This window comes from Danio rerio, chromosome 20 (genome assembly GCF_049306965.1).
Source record: "Danio rerio strain Tuebingen ecotype United States chromosome 20, GRCz12tu, whole genome shotgun sequence".
In the NCBI taxonomy this organism is placed as follows: Eukaryota; Metazoa; Chordata; class Actinopteri; order Cypriniformes; family Danionidae; genus Danio; species Danio rerio.
In genome coordinates this window covers 34307501-34327014 of record NC_133195.1, presented here as the reverse complement: position 1 = coordinate 34327014, position 19514 = coordinate 34307501, and the positions used below count along the sequence as shown (strand labels likewise).

General features: G+C 35.8%; 2 protein-coding genes across 12 annotated transcripts in view; both read left to right on the top strand.

Moving 5' to 3' along the window:
• Nucleotides 1-19514, top strand: part of LOC141379311 (uncharacterized) — a 701133-nt gene that overhangs the window by 560495 nt on the left and 121124 nt on the right. The gene's annotated exons all lie outside the window — the stretch shown is intronic.
• sash1a (SAM and SH3 domain containing 1a) overlaps nucleotides 1-19514 on the top strand; it is a 315826-nt gene that overhangs the window by 205986 nt on the left and 90326 nt on the right. For 4 of the 11 annotated variants that reach the window (XR_012395554.1, XM_073932593.1, XM_073932590.1 and 1 more), the window contains exon 1: nucleotides 13343-13428. The exons of the other annotated variants lie outside the window; for them this stretch is intronic. The gene's annotated coding sequence lies outside the window, so the exon portion shown is untranslated. Of the gene's footprint in view, nucleotides 1-13342; nucleotides 13429-19514 lie in introns of those variants that run through there. 11 annotated transcript variants of the gene reach the window in all.

Here is a 19514-nt window from a genome sequence, read left to right as displayed (position 1 = left end):
TCTTCAAAATATTTTATTTTATTTTTAACATAAAAAAGAAACCCATAAAGATTTGCAAACACTTAAAGGAGAGTAAATAGTGAGAACACTTTTTTTAGTTTTTGGTGAACAATCCCTTTAAGCTGGCTCCGTTTAGCAGATTTGACCATGTTAAAATCCCAAGAATTCTGCTGATTGTAAACCCAGAAACAGCATACAACCATTTGGTTGTACTTTGAATGCATGCGTGTGCGTGTATTTTTGTACACATGTCTGGAAACAATAAAGGAAGCATGCAGAAATATGTGAGCTGGTTTCTTCTAGTGCCCTATTGGCTGCAGAGCATTGTGACAGTCCACAGAAAGAGCCATTACGACGCGCTTCCCTACAGTCAGGTTATTACAGGATGCGGTGTTTAAAATAATCACTCAGGCAGACATGAAACAAACATAATGTAGTCAGCGGGGAGCCAGTGACTTCTGTCTGCCTCTCTAAATCAAGATTAATGGGCTTGTGAAAGCAACATTAATAGGCTGTCACTTGAGGATACATTTACAAGAGCATGATGATTATCCTGGTTTTACCTTATTTCCTTATTACAGGTGTTTGTGTTGCACAGGGTTAGAGCCTTTTTAAAAAAGCCAGATTGAGTGTGAATGCTCATTGAGAATGCACTTTAATGCACAAAATTTCTGATCAATATTACAGTCAAGAAACATTTATAGGTTTGTTTTTTTAATAGTGATGCTAATGCTAAACTTAATAGTAAGTTAAAAGAGCAACATTTCGAATAGAAATTTTTAACAAATATGTCTGGATTATACTTTTGATCAATGTAATCCACATTTATGGAATAGTTGTATTAATTAAAATGTGATTTTTTTATGTGTTATACCTGACAAAAATCTTATCGTCGATCCCAGTTGTAAGAGTAACAAATAATAACTGACTTCTAGTTGATTATTTGGAAAAGTGGCAGAAGGTTTTTCCAATGAATCCTCTGATGAACTGCATCCCAATCATCACAAATACTGAACAATTGGAACCTGCAGGAAATCAATCAAGTTTGGTGAAGGAAAAACCATGGTTTGCGGTTACATTTCGGTTTGGCGGTGTGCAAGAGATCTGCAGAGTGGATGACAACATCAACAGCCTGAAGTATCAAGACATTTGCGCTGACCATTACATTACAAACCACAGGAGAGGGCAAATTCTTCAGCAGGATATCACATCGTCTCATACTTCAGCCTCCACATCAATGTTCCTCAAAGGTGCTCCAGGATTGGCCAGCCTAGTCACCAGAAATGAACATTATTAAGCATGTCTGTTGTAAGATAGATTGAAGAGGCATTGAAGATAAATCCAAAGAATCTTGATGAACTCTGGGAGTCCTGCAAGAACGCTTTCTTTGCCATTCCAGATGACTTTATTAATAAGTGATTTGATTCATTGCAGAGATGTATGGATGCAGTCCTCCAAGCTCATGGGGGCCATCCACAATATTAATCCTTTTTTAATGCACCATGACTTTATATTCTATTCTGTACATTATTTCTGTTAAGTTACAAGACTTTTGTCTAAGCAAAGTCAGACTTTGCTGTCCTAATTAAATAATTAAAAATCAAGATATGATCGTGTTTTATTTTGGTAAAATAAGTGTAATCTACAGACCTTTGCCTTCCATATAAGCCTCTACTGATACCAAATGATCAACTAGAAGTCATTATTTTTAGTTATTATTTGTTTTTTCTAAAACTTGGATAGACGACAAGGCTTTTGTCAGGTAGTGTATGTGTGATGTTTTTTTTTTTTTTTTGTTTGTTTTTTTGTTTGTTTAAAGCCAAATTCATACATTGCCTTGAATTAAACAATTTTAATTTGTTGCTGTGTTATGAAATGCTTTTGACCTTTGTAAGCTGCAATGTTTTGTGGTTCATATAGTGGTTCACTGGCTTTCATCGGGCAAAAACGTCTGTCTGTGTGCACGCATTTGTGTGTTAGTTTGTTTGTCCACAAGGTATAATTATATAAGTAAAACAGATCTCTAACAGACACATAACACACTGTTACTTAATCTTTACAACTATGCAAATATTTATGTCTGCCTTTGAATTGTAGTAAGTGATAAACTCTAATATATTCACTCAGTTGATCGTGGGGGAGGGGGGACTGAAAGAAAAAGCCTCTTTTTTTTGGTGAATCTGCTTCTTCCCCTGGGCTGCTGTAATAAGGCCACACATCTGATGGGTAATATCCTTGTACATTAGGAATTGCTGACACAAAGCATTGTGGAAGCTGTAGACTACGCTTGTTTTAAATGAAGTGCTTCTGAAATATAGTCTCATTTTGCTGTCAGTCAGCCTAATGGTTTTACCACTGACAGGGCCGTCATGCTCGGCTCCAGTGTCACACATCTAAGAAAGGCCCCGCTTTTATATCGGCTGCTCGGTTTGCTTTCTGATGGGAGCAAACAAAACGCCGGGTTTCACCAAGCACTCTGTTTCTCAAACATCATGCTATTGGTCTGAATCTGTGGATATTTAGATATGTTTTATTTTTATTTTACATGAAATACAGCAGGTCTGTTAATGAAGAGAAAAAAAAAGGAGAGAGAGAGAGAGAGAGAGAGAGAGAGAGAGAGAGAGAGACTATATTAATTGGAATTTCTGGGCCACTGAGTTGCCTAAGGCTTTATTATAAAACATTTTCAAAATGAACATGATTTTCATTAATTAGGAAAGAAACTGCACATACACTCAGACACACACTCACTCACTTGCCTTTATACGGTGAGATGAAAACAATAACTCTATATTGGTATTGTTTTCTGTTTCTTATATTCTTAACCTGAGGCTTACCTTTCTATTCATTTTTCCCTCTGAATGAGGTTTTAGCCTTGTCTTGTTTTAATGTCATGTCATCCATCACCATGCTGGCTAGTGTGTGTGTGTGTGTGTGTGTGTGTGTGTGTGTGTGTGTGTGTGTGTGTGTGTGTGTGCGCGCACTTTGGAGTCCAGTCTTTCAGGCCAGTTTATCCCTCCATCTGTAATTAAAATCACTCATGGAGAACACCACCACCACTGAACAATGGCATCCATATTTTATTACACACGCACACACACACCACCTACAATTACAGGCTGAGCCGCTCTTCACACACACTTACACACTCCCACTCTCATTTGATGGAATTTATTTTTATCATCCAACATGAAATTGGGTTTTGACAAAACTGCCATTTTCAAGGACTTAGATAAGATTGACGAGTGTGTGTGTGCCTGTGTGTGTTTTGTCCTACCGTAGATCTGATTTCTTGGTGGTGAAGTGTCATAAAATCTGGAATCACTTTTCATTATTTTTCTTTGCTTCTGAGAAATGTTGGACCTTTTACTTTTTCCGAGTTACAAGGTCATAGGGTTTATAGTTTTTTTTTGTTTTTTTTTAAAGACTGTGTTTCCTTGTTTCCATGCATGTCACATTGCATTTCATTGGTTAGTAAAATGAATTACTCCACCCCCAAACCAACAAAGCATTTGTTAAAAGTGCCAGTTACCAAAAGATGTAAAACAATTCACTATCAAGCCATACAAGGTTTAGGTGCCTTTTTCTGTAATAGAACATTAAGGGGCTGTATGTAAGTGTTTCTTCTAAAGCATAACAATACCTTAATATGTTTGCAGATATTTAAGAAACATGCCAAGTGAAAATTCTTGTTTATCTAAAAAACAATGCTGAAGTCTGACATTCTGTTTTGAAAAATGTGTTTTCCTTGCCAGAATGCAGTCTTTGTTTTGGTTATTTAAACCCACCCAATGCCCATTTAGCCAATTATATTTCAGCACCCCGGGGTGCCTTGTAGGAAAACAGCATATTTCATTCCTTCAGTCAGAAAGGCTCTCAAAGCATGCGTCCGTGAACGAAATGTGACCTACAGTGGACAGTAGCAGATTCGGAAATGAGACACAGATTCAGAGTTTCATGTGAGGTTACTAATTAGCAAATTATATTAATTTTATGAACAGAAAACAATAGGTGAGCAGGCTACAATGTAACCCCGTGTCAAAATACGCTATGTGAGGAGATTAGCTGTGATAAGCAATTTGGCAGTTTGAGATTTAAAAAAAAAAAAGAAAACATACAAGGAAAACAAACTGAATAATCTTGGCTCCTGATAAAAAAATTAAGTCTTGTGAAACAAATTAAATGCTCTGTGCAAGTTTGAGATTGGTTGGATTCTGTTATGTTCTTGAAAGGTGCATTTCAAGACAATGCTTTTTGATCAGAAATACCAACACAATATCATGGCAATTCATAACTTTTTGATTTGATGGCTAATTTGTATGATTTCTTTTGTACATTTCAGTATATTGCTCATCCTCCTATGATGGTTGGGTTAGGGGTCAAGTTTGGAGGCACATCTTTTTCTATTTTTTAATTTTACGCTTTTGAATGAATTAAATCAGATGTATTTGTCACTTTCCTGCCAATATGTGCAATCGTTACGCTTCCTTGTGCGATTAGGATGCAAATACAGTAAAAATAGTAACAATCTGTTTCATTTTTTTAGATAGCACTTCTATTTTAGCATATTTTAAAATATTTGTCTTCAATGTGAACCTGCAGAAAACAAAGAGGCTGATTTTGGTGCTTTATTAAAGTATTTTTATTATCAGCTCTGAACATTTCTATAAATAAAAATACAAAAATTTGATTGATTTTATTCAAGACTTTTTCGTAAATATAAAAAATAACTTTGTTTATACTATTATTCATAATATTGCAAATACATTGTGAATCACATCAAATAACAAACCCTTGCTGAATATAAATATTAGTTTTTTGTGTAAAAAGCATACTATCTTAAAACATTTGAACTATACAATATCCGGCAATAATAGAAAAATAGCATGTTTATATGGGTACAACAGCTTGTTATTTGGGACGTACCCTTAAAAGGACCCCTATGTTGCAATAATATCAACTTGTAAAATGTATGGTATTACAATGGACAACAATGCTTCTTTTAAAGACACTGCTCCATTGACCAGCTGTGTACCCCTAAAGATATTTCTGAGGCTGTCATCTATTTTAACACCTATTGGCATATTATTTTAACTGTATTATGATTTAGGATGATCTCAACCTCATCTTACCTACAGTACTTCCACTGGTCTGTTAGTTCTCTTGGGATTCTCCCAGTTTAAGTTGAACTGATGTCTTCTCTCACACACTCCATCCTTCTCTCTGTCTCTCTTCCTCTGGCTGCCTCCAGTCTGACTGATAGACCATTCACACTCATCCTCAGGAGAATCTCGCACACACACGCACGCCTCTCTAAATCATCCCTCACTTCATTCCAGTCCTTTATTCTTCCCTTGACTCTCACCCTTTACCTCCCAATTCTTCTTCTACCCATCGTCTCATCCCTCTGGAGATCTCTCCTGTCTGCCTGCTTCTGGTAATCACAGACAGGTAGAGACAGATGGCAATACTTCACCGCTCTCTCTCTCTCACACACACACACACTTTATCTCACTTTGTCTTGCCTCTGTCTCTCTAATGCTGTCTGAGATCAGAGAGTCTGAAGTGTTCGATTCAACTCTGCTGAGTTTCTCGCACAAGTAATAATGCTTACTTTTATTTATAGCACTTTTAAAGCTTCTTAGCCAAAAGTAAGAACACATGAGAAACATTGCTAGATATGAAACCAGGAACGCAAGTACAAGACAAATAAAGAAATAGCAAAAGGAAGGCTATGCAAATGTTTTTACTGGAGAATTTAAGATCTTTATAGATCTTTATTTATTTTTCTATAGTTCATGATTGGAACATCTGAGACAGTATCAAATCTCATGAAGGTTTCAAAATGTGTGATATGTATTTAGGTGTCATTAAGAGCTTTTTTAAGGCCATAATAAATATGTTGTAAATTTAAAAAAATATATATGAAAATTTAAAAGCAACTTGTAGGTAATACGGAGATAAGAAATATTTTAAATCTACTAAATAAGATCTAGTTAGAATCAATTATGTGGTTGCAGCATTATATACCAGTCATTTTAGATTTATTTATTATAGTATATAATACATAGTAAATGAGTGGCATGCTGGACAAATTGGAGGTTCTTTCCACTGTGGTAAACCCTGGTTAATAAGGGCACTAAAAAGAAAATTAATAAATGAATGATTACATAGTATATATTTAGATTTTAGGGCATCACAGTGGCGCAGTGGGTAGCACGATCGCCTCACAGCAAGAAGGTCACTAGTTCAAACCTCAGTTGGGTCAGTTGGCATTTCTGTGTGAAGTTTGCATGTTCTCTTCATGTTCGCATGGGGTTTCCTCCGGGTGCTCCCCCACAAGTCCAAAGACATGTGAAATAGGTGAATTGGTTTGGCTAAATTGTCCGTATGTATGTGTGAATGAGTAAATGATGGGTGTTTCCCTGAGATGGGTTGCAGCTGGAAGGGAATCCACTGCGTAAAACATGCTGGATGAGTTGGTGGTTCATTCCGCTTCGGTGGCCCCCGATTAATAAAGGGACTAAGCCCAAAAGAAAACGAAAGAATGAATGAAAGAATGCATAGAACTATATATATCAAGGTTTTAATTTTATAAATAATATTGTTACTTCATTAACAGTAGAGTTTATTTTATTTTAAATTAATTAATTTATTTATTCGTTTATGAGCCAGAGTGAAGTGTAATCTTCATGTCGTTTTTTTTAACACCTAAAACATGCAGCCAAATACCTTGGAGACGACCCATAGAAAAATAAATACCAAAGAAACTAAAACATATCCCCTACCTAAACACACAAATTAATCTAAATACACCTAACAAAATAACAGAAATAAAAATAAAAGAATTACTCCTTCCTTATCTAAAAACAGGATAAAATATTTACAGAAAAGAAAAGTGTGGCGTCCAACCCCTACTCATTCTCTTTGTGTAAATCAGTAAATCAATATTTACAAAAACAACAAACAAACCAAAAACAAAATAACAAGGAGGGAAAAAACGGAAGAATAAATGACAAACAAAAGTCAAAATTTATGCACACACCAAAATGGAAAAACACAATCAAAAATAACACTTGGAACTATATATATCTCTTGCTCTCCAGCCCCATCGGCGTTTATCCTTTTTTAAAAGATGCCCTGGGTCGCTCCAGGCAATCCCACGGCACGTCATCTGTGTAATTAGGCCTATGCAGATGAAAAGAGAGGGAGAGAGACACACACTTGTGAACGCAACAAAAAGGCCAACAGGTTTGGAAACACCATGATGATGAGTAAATTTCACAGATATGACAAATAATTTGAAGTACTGTAGTTATTTTTCCCCCAAAGTCAAACTGTTAGTTTTGTATGACGTTTCACTGAAAGATCTATGCAGCCGTGGCATTGTATTAGTCCCCATAACTGTACATTAAAGACCAAACTGAACTGATCATACAGCTTTCCTTTTTTTGACATTTATTGAAAATGTTGTCCATTCTAAAGTGGTCACGATGCAAGAATGGCCAGAATGTTAGTAGTAACAAACACTGATTGATAGTTTTTTTTCTGCATTTGTTACATTTGCAAGATTTATTGTCACGTCAGTAAGATCTAAGTTCATTAAGGATGATTTTTTATAAATAATGTGTTTACTCATGTCAGAACAGCTGCTTTAGGAAGTTATGAATGTGTGATAGTAGGATGTGTGTCTCTTGACTATTTGTGTTAATTTTGTCCTCATTTTCCTAATACTCTGCTGCCACCTAGTGCCACCTACCACATCTCTCCCTCTCTTGCTCTTTCTCTCTCTCTTCATCTTTCAGTTTGCTGCACCTCTCATGCTGGCAGACACAAAAGCCAATCAGTGACTGTCGGTAAAGAGAGACAGTGTGAGTGGAGAGGACATTGTTGGTTCAGTCATGAAACTCACATACACGCATGCATTAACATCAGTGTTTACAGATCTCCCACATACACACTTAGGTACACACTGGAGAATGAACACAATTACCACACACACAGTTTGTCAGGGCTTACCTACTCACATTTTTCCGATCTCACACACATGCATACACACACTCATTTACATATAAATTGCTGTAAAGTAGGACAGAAGCTTGTTTAAATTTGATGAGAGCTTTTGTTCAAATGAGGACCGAATGCGCAGAGGTATCAGATGAATACACTTGGAGCTTCAGTGTGTGTGTGCTTTGGATTACGTTTGAGAGAGAAAAAATACAGCTTGATGTTACATATTAAACAATACAGTCAATATACAGAACAATACAACAATGCAAATCTACGGCGATTTCCCCAGTGACCAAAAGCTGAATATATTGTGTGCCTGCTTATGCTCTAGAATATCCACACACAGCACCGTGTGACTGCATTCACACGCATATATAGGTGATCAATGCTATTGAGCACCATTCACATGCCAGTATCAATATGTAGAGCTTGAGTTGTACATCATTCAGCTGATGCTCGGTACAGTGTGGATAAGATGCTGATGTCAGTATTGCTCAGTGTTGTTTGTGTTGGAGATGTTTGGATCTGTAGACACATAGGAGCCAGGGTTGACCGGAGAACATCTCAATACCAGACTGGAAACAGAGGTTTAAATCTAAACTAGAGCACAGAAATGCTATTATTACCCATAATTCGTGGGATGAGTCTACGCATTCCTTGAAAAGCAAGATTTTCTCTTGGCTAGATCACCTAAAACCGCTGTTCCCCTTCCCTGCAATTACACAAAATGCTTGCTTTTTTCATGCTGTCTTTTGCTGGAGCTTCTTCAGATCATCCAGGAGAAGAAAATGCTCCTATAAAAAGCAGATATGCTTGAAATGCTTCAGAAATTCTGTCATTTGGATCATTTTTGAATCGTAGCACCTCACTTTGTACATTTTCTGCTATTTCCTAAATAGTTTCACTTACAGTATGATGAGACAAAATTGTATGATAGACATCCGGTCATTCATATTATCCCAAATGTTTAAAATACCCACCAATCAGTTTTCTCATCTCTTTGACCCCCGACATGTCATATTTTTGGTATTTGGGGCAGTCTTGGCAGATCATAGTGGGTGGCCAGAGCAAAAGAAAAAGTATAAAATGCATTTTTTTTTATCTTGTTGATTTAAAAATCTCTGAATTTGTGATTTATGCTTATGTGTTTGAATAAAAGATAAATTATGCTTTAATCTTTACACTACAAGTGGCATTTTCATTTGCTGATATTTAAAAGCAAATGTTGTCATTAACATTTACATTTATTAATTTAGCAGACTCTTTTGTCCAGTGCTGCTCACAAATGTCAATTGGTGACAGTTGGGCAAAATAGCAAAAAATAGACAAGACCTTACCAACATTTTAACTATGGAATACGTGCAGCTGGAAGGGCATCCACTGCGTAAAAATGTGCTGGATAATTTGGCGGTTCATTCCCCTGTGGCGACCCCAGATTAATAAAGGGACTAAGCCGACAAGAAAATTAATGAATGAATGAATGGAATACGTAGGAAAAGGGTGACACAGTGGCTCAGTGGTTGGCACTGTCGCCTCACAGCAAGGTCTGGTTTGAGTCCTAGCTGGGCCAGTTGTCATTTGGACAACTGTGCAAAGTTTGCATGTTTTCCTCGTGTTGGCGTGGCTTTCCTTCGGGTGCTCCAGTTTCCCCCACAGCCCAAAGTCATCCGCTTTAGGTGAAGTGAATAAACTAAATTGACTGTAGTGTATGTGTGTGCATGTGAGAGTGTATGGGTGTTTCCTAGTACTGTGTTGCAGCTGGAAGGGCATCCCCTGTGTAAAACGTGCTGGATTACTTGCCTGTTGAAAATGAATGAATAGTTAGGATATCGTATTTAGTGGAACAGTTATAGTATTAACTAATAAACTACATAAGCAAAATGCATGTTGTCTCTGAATGATAGATAAGTGATATAGCTTGAGAGGTACTGCAAAGGGGAATGAGCTAATATTTGCAAAGACAGGTGTACCAAGCTTGTGGCATCATATTCAAAAAGACTTGAGGCTGTATTTGCTGCCAAAGGTGCATCAACAGAGTATTGAGCAAAGGCTGTGAATGCTTATGTACATGTGATTTTTCAGGTTTTTTATTTCTAATAAATTTTTTTAAATCTTTTTTTTATTACATTGTCATTATGGGGTATTGTGTGTAGAATGTTGAGGAAATAAATGAATTTAATCCATTTTGAAATAAGGCTGTAACATAAAAAGTGAAGCGCTATGAATACTTTCCGGATGCACTGTATGTCTGAAGTCCATTTGAACAGTGTGTTTATAAAAGCAACATGATTTGAAAGATTTCCTTCACATCTGTAGTCAAAAAATAACAATTAAATGTAAAAGATAAATAAATAAATAATTCTTGTATGAGCGATATTAAAAAGAACCACATATGTTACATGTCATGTATTAATCATTGTTTTACAGCCAATATGTAAAAATGTTTTTGACAAAACTGAAAAAAAAAAAAAATACTTTGCCCAACTCATCTTTGGACCTAGGTTGTTTATAAAAGCCTTTAGATGGATTTTCATGGTAAGGTCTCCGAATACTTTCACCGGGAACAGAATGTAACATTTTGTGCTCGTCTGGCAGCCTCTCTTCCATTCTATGATGAATGAAGTGACTTCTTATTTTCAAGATAATTCTGTTAGGTTATTCTGTAATCTAATGACAATGCATCATGCATAAAATAAGGGATTCATTCAAACTATCATCCATATATATAGTAAATATAGTGTATAGTAATTATAATCAAACTAACACAACAGTTTATCATCATGATCTCAATTAACTGCAATATCACATGCTTTATTAACTGCTGTGTTAAAAGTTTGCAGCACATATTTACATATTCAACTAAATAACCCTCTCAGAGGCATGTCTACTATCAGTGTTCATTACTGATACATTGGTGCAATCTTTCATTCGTTTGTGCGTTACCTGTGCATGAGTGTGAACACGAGCAGTAAGTTCACTAAATGTCCACCGGTGTCACTAATAATAATGGACATTTACATTTAGTAAATTAAGTACATTAAGCAGATGCTTTTTCATGCTTTTAAGCAGAGACATTTAGCCATTCAACAAGCCATCCATACAAAAAGTGCTAGATATACGAAGGAACTCGTGCTAAAATTGTGCTAAAATTATCCTTTTTAATTTTTGTAGAGAAAGAGAAACTGTATCTGCAGAAGACAATCTGGGATTTAAAATTTCAGATGAGGATTAAGAATCAGTCCTATGCAGAATTCACAAGCCCTCTGTCCGCGCATGACATGGACTTCTGCAGTGCAAAGTTGTACATTGTGTACACTGGACAAACCTAAAGATCTCAAAGCACTTATATATATATACATATAGCTGTTATTCCACCCCAGCCTTTCATGCACACACAGTTGAAATGAGAATTATTACACCCCATTTGATTTTTTTTCTTTTTTAAATATTTCCTAAATTATGTTTAACAGAGCAAGGAAATTTTCATAGTATATCTGATAATATTTTTTCTCCTGGAGAAAGTTTTATTTGTTTTATTTTGGCTAGAATAAAAGTCGTTTTTTAATATTATTTTTTAAGTACTTTAAGGTAAAAAATGATTAGCTCCTTTTAGCTATATATTTTTTCGATAGTCTAGAGAACAAACCATCATTATACAATAACTTGTCTAATTACCCTACCCTGCCTAGTTAACCTAATTAACCTAATTTAAATGTCACTAAGCTGTATAGAAGTGTCTTGAAAAATATCTAGTAAAATATTATTTACTGTCATCATGGCTAAGATAAAAATAAATCAGTTAGGATAGATGAGTTATTAAAAATATAATGTGTAGAAATGTGTTGAAAAAATCTCTCTGTTAAACAGAAATTGGTGAAAAAATAAACTGGGGCACTAATAATTTAGGGGGTTAATAATTCTGACTTCAACATGTTTTGGTCTTGTATAAAACTTAACTGTTTTCTGTTTTGTTTTTTTTTGTTTTTTGGGATATATTTATCTCCCCTTGTGCAGTGATTGCCATTTTTGGGATTTTTCCCATGTCAAATAATCTTACAAAGATACAATCTGATTGCATAGCTTTTATTGTGCTCCTGGCTAAACTGCTAATATTGCTTAGGTGGAAGAATCAGAAACCTCCAACCATGATGTCCTCTTCTTCCTAAAGTTAGAAAAATTAGACTGTCTAAAGCTTCATCCAACCAGTTTTTAAAAATTTGGGACCCATTTAGGAAATATATCTCAGAAATAAAATTATTGTCAAATATAGACCAAGTCCTTGTTCCAGCAAATTGATTGTTTTTCCTTCTTAAGTTCAAAGTAGAGTATGTCAGATTGTACAATTGTAGTTTTTGTTAAGCCACATTAGTATTTACCTTTTTATTTGTTGGTAATTTTTATTATTTCATGCGCTTAAGTTGATACTATTTTTAAATATAATTATTATAATTATTTTTATTTATTTTTTTTACTGTAATTTGTCATAAAATGCATAAATAAAACTCTCTATAAAAAAAAAGATAATGAGGGATTGTTAGAAAGTATATGGTGCAAAACTGATGCAAGTGTCAGTTAAAAAAACAGAGAGATAAAATAGTGTGTTTTCTGCAGGTGGTTTGTCAAGCCCACTCACTTGTGTGAGGCACACTCAGATTCTGGATTCTACTGTACATATATTTTTAATAGCTATACTTGCTTTTTTCAGCTCTTTCACTCTTTTTTTATTGACTAATTTATACTCTGACTCACTCAAGCAGCTGTTGGTTTTGCCGGATGAAATATCATATTTTCCCTCACGTTTCCCCTTTTCTGTATGTGGGTCATGTATACATGTGAGTGTTTCAGTGAGAAACAGAAAGAGAGATGTTAGTGTGTGTGTTTGCCTTTGGGCTGTGTTCTAAAGTTTGAAGGAGGATGCTGGCAGTGGTTTAACATTAACAGGAAACGCCAGTCATCCCACCGGAGCCAATCAGCACGGAGCCCAATTGAACCCAGTTACTCCTCACTCCAGCCAGAGATGTTTCTCTCCCATTGGGACCACAGCTGCGGTCTGTATGGACGAGTGTTTGTGTGTGTGTGAGCACATTTATTGTTCAACTTTAAGACCCACTGCAGCTGAGAACTTGATTGTGTATAGTATATGTTGACAAGGAGATGATTCTATGGTGGTTTATGTGTGATCACCCTGATTCCAGCTCTCCTTTACTGCCATGCATTGTTCTAATTCCCCATCGTCCTGAGAAAGAAAGAGAGAAAGAGAGAGAGAGAGGAAGCTGTACCGAAGGAGGAGGGAACTTGGGAAAGAGGAGGGAGGTTTAGAGAGCAATAGAACAGAAAAAGAAATAAAGAAAGACAAAGAAAGGAGGGAGACTTGTCTATTCTGAGTGACTTCACAGCACGGATCTCTATTATGAACCGGTGAGTCCTTCTTAAACTCCAGTGGATTTTAAGCAATGTCATTTTGTGCTGGATATTAATGTTTAAGGATTTATTTGTGATTCATTCAAAGTTGTGGCACATAGTAGGCTGCTAAAAGTTTGGAAATGATAGACATATTGGAAGTTTCAGAGTTTTTAGTCTCAAGTCTATGAAATTCAATGTATTTAAGTTTGTTTGAATGTTGTCTAAGTGGACACTATATTCAGAGCAAGCAATGTGATGTCATTTAATGATGCAGTTCCATCTCTCTCTCTCTCTCTCTCTCTCTCTCTCTCTCTCTCTCTCTCTCTCTCTCTCTCTCTCTCTCTCTCTGTAATTAGCTTGTGTCTACTCTTAGATGAATATATATATATATATACAGCGTTGAACATTGTGTCTGTGAATACAGTGGCATACTGTTGATTACAGAAGAAAATGTAATAATTTTAAAGTTTTTGTCGTTTTGTTAGTAAAAAAAAAAATAGTAATAATAACAATTTAAAAAAGCAATGATGAGAGAGGCATGCCAGCCCATAGACTTCCATTGAAAGCAAAATTCTGTCACCATGTTTTTTTGTATTCATAAACGGAGATACAAATGTGGTAGCTATATTTAGAGTCAGAAATATTTTCTTTCTACTAATTCTAGTGAATAGCAATAACATAAGCTGCACAACTTCTTATAATAATAATAATAATAATAATAATAATAATAATAATAATAATAATAATAGTAATAGTAATAATAATAATAATAATAATAAAACACATTTATTTAGCACCAATGTATCACATTACAATGATGACTGGAGATAAAATGATTTTTTTTTATTATAATGATTTTTTTAATTGTAATATTGTTTTTACTTTTGTTTGGATTAAATAAATGCAGACTTGGTGAGTGTAGCAGTGTTTTGAATCGCAGTGTATGTACAAATATATATTGAAGAATCCATCGTAATTGATATTTTATTAATACATCTACAGAAATAAATAAACAAAAATGTAATTTATACAGCATAATACCAACATATCCTAAGGCCCCAAAAAAGATCAAATAAGTGCAAATATGAATTTAATTTGATTTGCTGCGTTAACACACTACATCCAACAGGAGCAAAGGCACAACACAGGAATGGACACAATGCAAATGGGACATGATAAAGCAGCAGCTTGCACTGAAACAGGAAAGGAAGTTAGACAATGAGTTATGTTTGTGTTGTGACGACAGCTCTTGCACTGACAATGAAATTTCACTAACAAGCATTCAGGCACACACACAGGCACACATTTTCACATATACAAAGCCTCTTGTGTTTGACTTCCTGTCTGGAAGACGTCCAACAGCATCTGGATCAATTCAGGATCAAAATAGAAAGAAGAGACTTGTTGGAGGAGAAAGGAATCGAACAGTTTGCAGAAACTACATGATAACTGAGTGTGACCGTGATTTGCTAGTAGTTTGCAGTGAAATTACAACCCTGTTCACAGATGTGTGTTGCCACTACCTGCTTTCCAGCTGTTCACTGCTATGGTCCATTATGAAGTCTCCTCTTTTTGAATATATTGGATGCATAATTTATTTATAACAAGATCTGAGGGAGCAGCGCATCTGTGTTTGCATTACTGATTACCTGTATCTTTGTCTTGTTGAGCTGTTGTAATCCACAAAGACATCTCGTGGTATGTCAGAATCATGTACATGAATGTTTATTAGTAGGGTTTGCAAAAGCAAGCATCGCTATTATGGTTAGGGATTTGAACAAGCCTCTAATCCTGATTATTGCAATTCAGTGCATAACACATCCCACGATGTTTCTGACATTAAAGACACCTCAAAGCATGTGGCTTTTTGAGAAGAGGTGTGCTATTACTTTTCTGAATCATTTGGCTTCAAATTATCTCCACACAAACAATGAGGTAGAGACCTGAGCTCTATCTAGAGCAAATACTTTCTTTGGTTGCACCGTACAAAATTTTTAGGGAAAAAGAAATACATAGCTATTGGAAAAAAACAACCTAGCAACCGCATAGCAACCTGCTAACAGCCACTTTTAGTGACTTGCATGGGTTCCCTCGTGATTTTTTTCCTTTCTGGTTTCTGGTAGTTGTATTCATAGCTTAAGTCGGAAATTATACATTGGAGATATTGTTTTAAGCCAAACATCAGCCCAATGATGTCATTTCCAATAATAAAGGAGTGTGTCGTGGAAGACATATAATCAAGCCTCCAGTCTTTCTCTGCTGTAGACATGACACACACCATAATATGACACATTCACACATCCACACATAAAGTGGACCATATTTATTATTATTTATGGGATGCTATTTTTGTTTAAAGTGTTTGTGTGTGTTGTTAGTATGTACTGTATATATGTAAGCATAATTTGGTGACACATTTTATACCTGGAAGTGAGATGAACTTGAAAAATTCTCCCAAAAACATTTCTGAGAACACCTTCATTAAAATAAATAAATACAGTTTAAAAAATTGTGACAGTCATTTATATTGTTGGATAACCAATTTCTTTCTACACTGAAAAAAAATCCATTCGAAGATGATTCCTTGTATTTACATTTTTTTTCAAGTTAAGTGCTTGTAAACAATTTAATTGGGCTGAATTTAAACAAATAAATTGAGTTGAACATTACTAAATTTAATTTGTTTGTTTAAATTTAAGACATATAAATTTGCAACAATTTTGCAGATGTATTTTGATGCCCTAAATCAGTGTTTCTCAACTGGTGGGTCGTGACCCAAAAGTGGGTCGTGGGAACATTTTCAGTGGGTCGCGGAATGTGTAGTCAAAAAAACAATTTTTTTTTTTTTTTTTTTTTTTTTTTTTTGCTTATATCATACTTTTATTTTGAAATGTGTGTTCAACAACTGAACTTTTCCTTTCCCTAACCACAGTTTACAGTATTTTAAGTTTTTGCTCTGTAATATTACTATAATTTGATACACTTTGTTAAATGACAGCAATAATGTATTGTTTATTTGTAAGCCTTGGTGATTTTATTATGATTTATCTGTCACTACTTGTGTATGTTAACAAATAAACACAAATGAATTATAATTCCTAAAATTATATTATAGTTCCTAAAAATTTGTGTCGCTGCTTGATGACTGTACAAATATGGGTCCCATGGCCAAACTAGTTGAAAACCACTGCAGTAAATAACAAATCAGTTGTTAAAAAAAGATTTATATTATATTAAGAAAATTTCTTAAATATACATGCTAAATTATTCCTAGAGATGTTATAAAGCACCTGTGATAAAAATCATATTTTTTAAGCTGTTTGGACAGAACTGTGTGTAGGTATAGTGTGTCTACAGTCATATTGGAGTAATAATCATTGGGAAAGTTCTTACTGTAGTATTTATTATAAACATTATGTGCTTCTTTCATGTCTGTCACTGTGCTGTTTATCTGACACAGCCGAGGTGGAAATTGGGGCACACTCTGACAGGCAAGTGGGAACAGTGAGCGGGGAGAAATATCATTAAAGGCACAGGCCACAAAAACAGCTACATAGTATTCAAAGCAGAAAATTCCAATACTCTGAAAGTTAAAATAAATTATCTGATGGGTATTTTGAGCTGAAACTTTACAGACACATTCTGGAGACACAAAAGACTTCTCTTAAATCTTGAAAAAGAGGTAAAATAGGTGCCCTTTAACATTTTACCTTAAAATGACATTTTAACTCATATTAAAATAAAAAAGCTTGTTATAATAAGAAAATTTCACAATATTGACATTTAGCAGTGTTTTAGACATGGATTAAATATAAGATTATTTGAGCCTTTCTGACCCTTTATTCTATAGATAAATAAAGATTAACTCTTGCCTAAATTGGTTAATTAAAAAAATATAAAATATATCATGGAATGTCCCCGATTAAATGTCAAATGTCTGTGTTTGAGGAGTGAGAAAAAGAGTGAGAAAAAAGTGTGTTTCTAGTTCAGTGGGAGAGAGAAGCTTTACTTCATTGAATGAGCTTTCAAAACTGTGTCATTCTCCAGATGTGTGGTGACCTCATCCAAACTGAACATCAGGCTTTGCAGAGGCTCAAACACCGCTGACATAGGCTCCTTTAAAAACATGAGTTGTCTATGTCTGTGCTGCCGTGATTTTATTAGTGCCACTGTAACTCGTTATCTGTACTCTTTTACAGTGAGAGTATCTTCTGTAGTGTGTCATTGGACTGTCAGCCAATCGTATCACTTCATTCCACTCCAGTGATGTACATGGGTGTTTCTGTTTAGCAGCAGTGGCAAACTGCAGAGCCATGAAATTGTCCGTGTGAGGGTGTGTGCATGTGTGACTACATTCAGATGTGCATATGTAAAACATTGTTGCGTTATTTTTACCAATTGGTTTGAAAGCGGTGCATTAATATTCATCACATCACCAACTGGTTGCGTTTGCACTGTATTGGCACGTCTGTTGTACGTGTGTGTGAAGACAATGAAGTGTGACGCTTCCATTCTCCTGCTGTCCACCCTCTTAAACATTGACAGCATTCATTGCACACACACACACACACACACACACACACACACACACTAAAAGCTCTGATGCTGGCCATATGAGTGAGCATGTGTGTGTAGAATGAGACAGGACTGGCTTTTGTTTCATTCTGTGACAGAAATGCTGTTCAGTAATGAGCTCATGCCACGACAGTGTCATGTAGTGGCAGTCAACCACACATGTTTGTACCAGTACCTCAGACACACACACATACATGTCCTGACACAGACAAACCACAGGGTAGACAGAATGTAATATGTTGTGTCAGCTTATGTCACATTATTTCAACACATTTCTTGATAAAAGTACACTCAAGGACACCATGCATAACTATTCTGGACAGTGGGAAGATCTTGAGAGATGTTTCATTGCTTTAAAAGAATATCTGAATAGGCCGTATGTGTGCATATGTTTGATATTGGGTTAAGAAGAGCGAAGCCTTTTGTGATGTCAGATTCATATTGTTAGCAGATGTGCTATTTTATTCACTTGGATTCTTTTCCAAAATCTTTGCATGGGTGTTTGTATGTGCACATCGCAGGTGTGTCGGGTTTAACCGGACAAATTAGCCATCTAAATGGTCCGTGCTGAATCTGTCTGCCTCAGTTAAACAGAGGCTCTGCCTGTCTGCCACGCATTCTGACTGTCCTACATCTAACTGTCTGTCTTGCTGGCTGACTGACTGTCTGTAAAATGTTTTTATTTTATACAGATGTATGGATGGATGAATAAATAGATGAGTAGGAACTGGATAAATGAATGAACTGACAGGTATATATAAGTGAAGTTTAAGGATAATGTATATGGAAAGATAGATGATAGATACAGTATGTCGATGAAAATATCCATAGACTGATCAATATTTGGATGGATGGACAGCAGATGGACTGACAGACGGACAAACGGATGGATGGATGGATGGATGGATGGATGGATGGATGGATGGATGGATGGAAAATGGACTGTTGGGAATATGGACAGAGGGATGGATGGATGGATGGATAGATAAATGGACAGATGGATGGATGTATGGAAGAATAGATAGATGGATGGATGGATAAATGGACAGATGGCGGATGGACTGACGGACGGACAAACGGACAGATAGATGGAAAATGGACTGATTGGTATGGATGGACAGATGGTTGGATAGATGGACATGTGAATGAATGGATGGATGAACGAACAGGCGGATTGATGGATGATCAGATGGACGAACAGACGGAAGGATGGATGGATGGACAGACAGTTGGATGGATGGATGGATGGATGGATGGACGAACTGGCGGATAGATGGATAGATGGACTGATAGGTGTATGGTTGGACGGTTGGTTGAACAGGTGGTTGGATGGACGAACAGACGAATGCATGGATGGATGAAGGGATGGAAGGATAGTCGGATGGATGGATGGACAGATGGCTGGATGGACGGATGGATGTATAGACAGACAGATGGACAGATGGATGGATGGAAAATGGCCTGATGTATATGGACAGATGGATAAATAGATATATGAATGGACGGGTAGGAAATGGTTAAATTAG